The 8,896-nt window shown below is 49.0% G+C and overlaps 1 pseudogene; it reads right to left on the reverse strand.

The window, feature by feature from the left end:
• Positions 1 to 7,718, reverse strand: part of LOC138838524 (F-box-like/WD repeat-containing protein TBL1XR1 pseudogene) — a 32,085-nt pseudogene extending 24,367 nt beyond the window's left edge.
• Positions 7,719 to 8,896: the final 1,178 nt, after the last annotated feature.

Below are 8,896 nucleotides of genomic sequence, written 5' to 3' on the forward strand. Positions count from 1 at the left end.
GTTCCTGAGTTTTTGTCCTCAAAGCTATTGTTCTGATACTTGAGCCACAGCCCCACCTCTGGCTTTTTGGTGGTTCACTGTAGATAAGAGCCTCACAGACTTTCCAGCATGGGCTGGCTTTGAACCGTGATCCTCAAAGCTCAGCATCCTGAGTAGCAAGGAAGACAAACATAAACCACACCTGCCGGTTGTATGTGTGTGTGTGTGTGTGTGTGTGTGTGTGTGTGTGTGTGTGTGTGTGTGTAGATGTAGGCTGTAACAATGAGTGCTGGACACTTTGGTAACTTCTGCCTGCTTTCTTTGGGGGGTACATGGGCTTTGTGGCTGAGGTCTGGGGACCTGGAAGGGAGAGATGCTTGATAGGGACTCAGCACTGTTAAATTATAAGACCAAGGTAGCTGTGTGCCCTGGAGCTGACTACTCCCTTGGGCCTGGTTGGTGGCAGAGGGAGCTTGGGAGGACCTGGGAGTTGGGCCCGCAGGGGATGGCTCCCCAAGGGGACAGAGAGCATGGCCAGCACTTAGTAAGTATGAAATCCCTCTTAGTATGGAGAGCATAGTCATGGGTCAGACTTTGGTTCTTCTCATCATGATGTCTGATGGCCGAGGCCAAACCTATTTTAAATGTTGACCTGTGATCTTCAGATCTCAGCCTCCTGAGTATCTAGAATTTTTGTCATGAGCCTCTGGCAGGGGTCCTCTGATTCTTTTAGTATATTAGTGTTTGAATTCAAGGCTTTAGGCTTGCCAGTCAGGTCTTCTACCATTTTGAGCCAAGACTTTCTGTCTTGGGCATTTCCAAGATAGAGACGTAATATATGCTCAGTCTGGTCTGGATCGGGATTCCCCACTGCTACCTTTCTGGCCAGACCCTGGTTATAAGAAAATGAATTCACTCTATGTATAGTTTGCTTTTCTGGGGTGTGTCGTTTCAGAGAGTGGGGGTGCTGTGAAGAGGAAAGACCTCAGAACTGACACCTCCTGGGGGACATTTTTTTCTGTGAGAGAGCCAAGTCATTGCTGTGTATGACAAGGAAACCGCCATCAGACTGACCTGGAACAATGCTCAAATGTACGTAAGCTGTTGAAGTATCAAACCCACCCACATCTGCTTCCCACTCACAACAAGGGGGGTGCAATGCAGATGTTCCAGCACTGGCCCTAGGGGATTATAAATAGATGGTGGTGGTCAGGTGCCAGTGGTTCTCACACATTCTCCTGGTTATTGGGGAGGCTGAGGACTTATGGACGTGACTCAAAGCCAACCCAGGCAGGAGAGTTTCTGAAATTCTTATCTCCCATAAACCAACCCCCCCCCCAAAAAAAAACCCAGATATGGTGCTGTGGCTCAAGTTCTAGAGCCTAAGCCTTGAGTAAAAGAAACTCAGGGATGACACCCAGGCCCTGAATCCAAGCCCTAGGAATCACAAAAAAATAATTGAATAAATGAATAGTGGGCCCCAGTTATCTTACTACCAAAAAGGATGGACTGAGTCTTCTCTCTGGTACTTGTAGCCAAAGGTAATGAGCTTCTCTTGATGTTCCTCTAAACCTCTCCTTCTCTCCATTATCTTTCCAGGCTTCACTTGCAGGATCAAATTCAGATCATTCCACTCGATATGACCACATCCTACCTGCCTTTCTTGGGCTGGGGATCCTGGATGTACTCACCTTTGGGAGGATGAGGCACTGAAGAGATCGGGTAGGTATCCCTGAAACTTATACACACACACACACACACACACACACACACACACACACACACACACACACACACACACACGCACACACGCACACACGCACACGCGTGCGTGCTCACCCAGGCCAACTCAGACTAGCCTTTTCCAAAGAAAATTTATCTCCTTGGATTAAATGACCTAGGAGAGGAACTTGATCCCCTGTAACTGAGTACTTTAACTAGGGCTTGCTAGTTGACATGAGATAAACAGAAGCTAAAAAGAAAGGCTCTGGTGAAAGGCACCTCTGTCTCATGCTCACACCTGATGTCCTGGCTACTTGGGAGGCAGACATCTGAGAGTCAGAGATCGAAGCCAGCCACAAGTTGGAAAGCTGGTGAGACTCTTCTCTCCATGGAACCACCAAAAATTCAGAAGTGGAGCTTTGGTTCAAGTGGTAGAGCACCAGTCTTGAGCACGAAAACTCAGAGAGACTGCTCCCAGATCCTGAGTTCAAGCCCACACAAAGAAATGGACGTATCTTGTTGCCCCCAGATTGCCTGGGCCTCGAGTGCCCTCTCACAAAGTGTGATACAACACTGGTTCCTGGGTAGTGTGGTAGAAGCCAGGCCTTCCCCTTCATGTGCGCTCAACCCACACGAGCAGGAAGACAGAGCGTGACAAGGACAACAGCCTGCAGAGCAGAGAAGACCCCACTCTCCCAGTGTAATTGGAGCAGGCTTCTTAGAAGCAGCACTTGAAAAGGGGTCTTGCTTAACAAGGAAGATCTGACAGTAAGCACACAGAGCAAAGATGCTGTACATAAAGTACAACATAGAGGAGCATGTTCATTTCCAGCCTGGACTGCTGCTGAGACACACAGTACAGATGTGCAAGACTTTCCTGAGACAGGCCCAAAGGGTTACAGAAGAACAGCTATCCAGGGTTGGATCCAGGGTTGTCTTAGCAGTAGTGGGCGCACCTAGCACACATGAAACCCTGGGTTCAATTCCTAGGTCCCGCATACACAGAAAAAGTTGTAAGTGGCACCGTGGCTCAGGTGGAAGAGTGATCGAGTAGAGCAAAAGCTTAGGTACAGTGCCTGGGCCCCAAGGTCAAGCCCCAGGACTGTCAACATAAAACAGCACTTCGAGGGACCTTGGTAACAGGTGGATGGCTATGCCTTGTAGCTCTTGGTAGATCCATCCATGCTTTGTGTCTCCTTATTTGACACAGGGGAGCTGGACACTCCTTCTGCCCTGGGATCCCCTGGGCCCAGTTATCAGCAACCCTCTCATCATCTTCCACCATGACATGGAGCAACTGGCCCCAGAAATCATCAGATACAGGTTGGGTGGGGCGGGAGCATACAGGGCAGAACCCAGAAGTCCTAGTGGGTCTGATCTGCACCAGATCACCCGGCCATCCAGAGGAGATTGATGGGAGCTTAGAGAGGGGTAGTGATGTGGAAAGGGCCCTTAAATGCCTATGGCCCTACCCAGATTCCAAGCCTCCCTTTGCTGTCACTGAGGGATCTAGAGGAGTGACTAAGTGGTAGTGTCTAGAGGAGGACTAGTTGGAAAATCTAGAGAAATACACACCATAAACCATGTGCCTATGGCTCATGCCTGTCATCCTTGCTACTCTGGAGGCTGAGATCCAGAGGATCTTGTTTCGCCAGCACCTGCAGGAAAGTCCCATGAGAGTCTCATCTTCAATCTCCAACCAAAAGTGGCACTATGGCTCAAATGGTAGAGCACTGGCCTTGAGGAAAATTCATCATCAAGCCCTGAGTTCAAGCCCATCAACCAAAAAAAAAAAAAAAAAAAACAAGAATGAAAGACACCCCTTGCCTGCAAGATATGGTGAAGGAGTGGGGTTTCTGTGGTTGGGAGACCAGCTGCTGGCCTCAGTGTACAGATTTGCCCAAGTGTGAAGTTACAGCATGGTGGGCGTTGCCTTACCAAGAACTCCAGAGTTTGTGGCCTTTCTTAGGCAGGGAGTGGGCAAATGGGAATAGGGGTGAGTGGGTAGTGTCAATTATATTCTCTCCATCCATGGAAGAATAGTTTTGTATGCTGGTGTCAAAGTCTGAAGTGAAGGGTTGCATGTGGTTTGTGGCCTGACAAGTTGGTTTTCCCCTGGGTGTAAAAAGGTGGCTGAAGCCAGACGCTGCCAGTGGCTCACAACTGTCATACTAGTTACTCAGGAGGCTGAGATCTGAGGATCGCGTTTCAAAGCCAGCTTGGGAAGGAAAATCTGTGAGACTTTATCTCCAGTGAACCAACAGAAAACCGGAAGTCGCTCTGTGGCTCAAGTGGTAGACCGTGCACCTTCAATTTAAGAGCTGAGGGGCTGCGCACAAACCCAAAGTTCAAACCCCATTACCAACAACCAAGAATAAGGTAGCTGAGTTTTCTACATAGTGTTGTGTACCGTAGGAAATGGCATGCTTTGTCATGAGCCATTCCAGACATGTGAGAGGCTCTGAGTTTTGTCTACAGTTGGTCTGAGGATGATAGTGCCATCTTCTCAAGGGTTGGGATGTTCAGGTGCTCAGGGACTGCTGAAGCCTTGGGTTACCCGTGTTTGGTGTGTGTGTGTGTGTGTGTGTGTGTGTGTGTGTGTGTGTGTGTGTGTGTGTGTGTGTGTGTGTGTGTGAATTTTTCCCTCATCTTTCTCTGTCCCCTTCCTGGGTGCCTATCTGCCTCTTTCTGATGCCCCTCCTCCACAGCAATCTTGCCTTTAGCCCCCTATCAGGGTCTAAAATGAGTCTTAAATTGCCAGAGACCTGCATATTCCAGCTTTTCTTTGGGGCTCATGTCTGGTTATACATATCTTTGGCTACCTCCAGGGGATTCTGGGTTAGCAGGGTGGGCTGGCATAGGTTCTCCCCTGCCACAGGGTGGGGAGGGTACAGGGGCTCATGCAATGTCCTGTCCTTTGCCTCAGCTGGGCCTCGGGCTGCATGTCCCTCCTTGGAGGTTGGCAGTGGAGTTCGGGAAGGCTAGTTGCCAGTGGCTTTGGCCAGGTCGAGCATGATAGCTGACTGAAGGCCGCCCAACCAAGGAGCTACTTGGACTACATGAGCAGTGAGGCCAAGGTGGCTTGGAAGGATCTGTCAGTGTCTAGGAAATGTCAACGTACATTACCACAGGAAAGCCTATCTTCTGGCCCCAGCTGGGCCTTTCTAGTTCTTTTTAGACAATCCCAGATACCCAGAATACAGAGGCACTTCAGATTTCAGGGCCAGGGAACTGGGGAGTGAGAGAGTGGTATGGCCAATACCTCAATGTTCTGGGGCATTAGCCTTGACCTCGCTCTGCCCCTCTTGTGTATGTTCACTTCTTAATCCAGTGCTGGCCACACACAGGCCATTTGTGGCAGTGCAGTGGAAGTGGCAGTAGCAGAAGTGAGATCTAATATGACCAAAATCTGGATTTCTGGCCTGTGGGGAGGGGGATGGCAAAGGGTGTCTATTAAGAAGAAACATCTCAGAGCTGAAACTCAGGGCCTAGGCACTGTCCTTCAGCTAACACTGTACCACTTGAGACACAGATCACCTTTCATCTTTTTTAGTAGTTTAGTGGAGAGAAGAGTCTCATGGACTTTCCTGCCAGGGCTGGCTTCAAGCTGCCATCTTAAGAGCTCAGCCCCTTGAGTAGCTGGTATGAGCCATTGGCAACAGCTAAAGATATTACCATGAGTATGTGCATGTATGTGCACATGTAACTGTGTGTGTGTGTGTGTGTGTGTGTGTGTGTGTGTGTTTACCAGGGCTTGAACTCAGAGCCTAAGTGGTATCCTTTAGCTTGTTTGCACAATGTTGGTGCTGTACCACTTGAACTCTAGTAGCTCCGCGTCCCAGCTTTTTGGTGATTTATTGGAGAGAAGAGACCTCAGCCGTCAGTCTTGAGTAGGTAGGGTTATAGGCATGAGCCACTGCCATCTAGCTACTAGGATGACTTCTCATACTCTCTTCTGTTGTAACAGAAGAATCTCGGACCTCCACATCAGCTCCCAGCAGCCCCTGACTGTGTGGAGAACATAAAGCTCAAACTTGATCTTATTTCTTTGTCCTCAGGGGAGGGAATGTTTCCTCTGAAGCCTGGGGTAGCAAGGGTAGCTGCAGATGGATACTCAGCTAGAAGAGAGGTACTCTGTTTTAGACAAGAAGGAAAGTGTGGACAGATTCTAATAGCTGATGCTGTCCTATTCCTAGCTCCTCAGGAGGCTGAGATGTGAGGATTACCATGCAGAGCCAGTCCGGCTAGAAAAGTGTGTGAGAGTCTCATCTGCAAATAACCACCCCAAAGCTGTAAGAAAAGCAATGGCTCAAATGGTAGAGTGATAGCTTTGAACGAAAAAACTGAGCGACAGAGCCCAGGCCCTGAGTTCAAGCCCTAGCACCAAGATGCACGGGTGCTCGTGTATGTACGCACATGCACGCACATGCACACACACACACACACACACACACACACACACACACACACACACACACACACACAGCGGAAGGTGGTAATGATGAGCTGAGCTAGAATTGGGGGCAGTCCTGAGGCATAGTCATAGTAAACTCTCAAGGCAGATCAATTGGTTTCTTCTAAGTCCTTCTTGGGCTGAGTGAGTCTGGGCCATGGCAGTAAGGTCCATGGAATCTGCACCTCCATCCGTGCACAGGACGATAGGACCAAGGGAAGGACACTATGGATGCTCCTTTGTAGTCGGTCCAGGATTGCAGACCTTCATCTGCCCCCAAGCACTGGAGAGGAAAGCAGGGCTACAAGACCTGGGACTCCTGTGATAGCAACTGCTACAAGCATCAGCCAGCCAGCTATGGATTCTTGATCCTACAACTCTTTCATGAGCCCAACTCAACACCTGCCCAAGGTGTGCCTGACAGATTCACACTCTTGTGATACCCGCATGAGTGGGTGTTACCTGCTGTGCCATCTTGCAGCTCCTGCCCCTCCTGGCCAAATACCGTGGTCTGACACATCGGTTTACTGCTCAGATCCACACTGCACCCATTACTGATTCCATTCTGATGACCCGGCTGATAACCTCCATGCCCCAAGGCTGGACCCTTCTCTGATACTGTGACCCATCCCATACACAAAGCCCACCAAAGAGGCAGCCCTGAAGACACGTAGACATTGGGAGACCTGATCCTGGGGGCCCATTAGAAAGTACTATGTCTAGAGCCACAGAGTGAGGTCCAAGCAGGTGTTGGTCATGGTGCTCGAACTCTGGGCCTGGGCACTGTCCCTCAGCTCTTCAGCTTACCACTTGAGCCACAGCATCTCTTCTAGTTTTCTGGTGGTTCCTTGGAGATCAGAGTCTTCTGGACTTTCTTGCCTGGGCTGGCTTTAAACCACGATCGTCAGATCTCAGCCTCCTGAGGAGGTAGGAGCACATGCGTGAGCCACATGCACATAGCTGATCTGTCCTTTCACCACAGTGGGCTAGGAACTTCTGAAAGCTTTTATTTATTTATTTTTCTGTGCTAGTACTGGGGCTTGATCTCAGAGTCTTGGCTCTGGTCTCTTAACTTTTTCTCAAGGCTGGCAGTTTACCACTTGAGCCACATTTCCATTTCTGGCTTTTGGTATTTCAATGGCAAGAAAAGAGTTTCACTAATTTTCTTCCCCTGAGCTGTCTTTGACCCATGATATCTGATCTCAGTCTCCTGAGTAGCTAGGATTTACAGGGGTTGAGCTACTATTGGTATCAGGCAAGAAGATTTTCTTAAGAAAGAGTTCTTCACTACATTTGCCCTGACTCCATGGAAAGGAGGCCTCTGAGGGTCAGGCACTTTGAAAAATAGACTTCCAGCCACTGGAAATGGCTGGGGTCCTTGTTGAAAAGCCAAGCTAATCTTCCCCCTGGGCCTGATTCTGGGACCCCACCCTCTGCCATACCTGTGACTCAAGTACAAAACTTGATCCAGCCTTGAATGTCCTGCCACACTTGTCTGAATCAACAGAATCTTAATTCCACCCACACCACCTGCTCTAAACCCCACCTCAGGACCTTTGCCCATGCTGTACCTTCTGTCCTGAATCCACATCTTAGAACTCCTGTGGAATTTTGGCACTGGTTATATCACCTCCTGGAGCAAGTCTGTCCTTCCCTTTTCTGTCTTTTTTTTTTTAATATTGAATTGCTAGAGATGGACCTTGTGAAGACCGACTGGCAAATTCTCTATCTTGGTGTGTTTGTTTGTGCCAGTCTGGGGGTTTGAATTCATGGCCTTCACAGTATCCCTGAGCTTTTGTTCTCAAGGCTAGCAATCTAGTACTTGAACCATAGCACTACTGCTGGCTTTTTGAGTGTTTAATTGGAGAAAAGTGTCTCATATAGTCTTTCCTGCTTCTAATTTTGATCCTCACATCTCAGCCTCCTGAGTATCTAAGATTACAGGGGTGAGCCACCAGCTCCTAACCTCGACCTATAACTTTTATCCTCGGCCCTCCTCTAAGTGCCAGAAGAATATGTCTCACCAGGGTCCCTTTTTTTTGCCAGTCTTGGCCTTATACTCAAGGTCTGGGCATGTTCCTGAGCTTCTTTTGCTCAAGGCTAGCACTCAATCATTTAAGTCACAGTTCCACTTTTGGCTTTTTCTTTTTCTCTGGTGCTGAGGAATTGAACCCAGGGCTTCATGCAATCTAGGTAAGCACTCTACCTTTAAGCCACATTCGCAGCCCAAGGCTTACTTCTAACAGGAGATATGAGGGTTGGATTTATTGGCTTACCCCTTTTCGGCGCAGAAATCACTGGCTATTTCCTATCTTTGCCAGAATTTGGGACCAGCCTGAGACTCGGCAATCAGTAATGATGAATGAGTGATAGGCACCAGGCCCCACATCCTACAGAGGGATCTAGAATATGGAGCCAGAACCTTGGACAGCTCCTAAAGCCTAGGAACTATGGTCTTTCTGGAGGCAGTGGCTGGCTGCTAGGTGTCCTGATGGGACACCTCACCCAGAACATAATGCACCCGTTGCACACAGCAGCCCAGGCAAAGCCTTTGGGGTTTCCATACTTAAATGGTAGAGAAGGATGCTATGTTCAAGCTGCTGGCTCAGACTTAGTACTATCTGAGTGCTTGTCTGAGCTTGCCCATGTTTTGGGGCTGGGCATGGGCAACCTGCTGAATGCCCATCATCCATACACCATCCGTCCATACACAGAGACATAGAATTACTACTGCCTTCTTTT

This window comes from Dipodomys merriami, unplaced genomic scaffold (genome assembly GCF_024711535.1).
Source record: "Dipodomys merriami isolate MVZ:Mamm:240054 unplaced genomic scaffold, mDipMer1.0.p SCAF_281, whole genome shotgun sequence".
NCBI lineage: Eukaryota > Metazoa > Chordata > Mammalia > Rodentia > Heteromyidae > Dipodomys > Dipodomys merriami.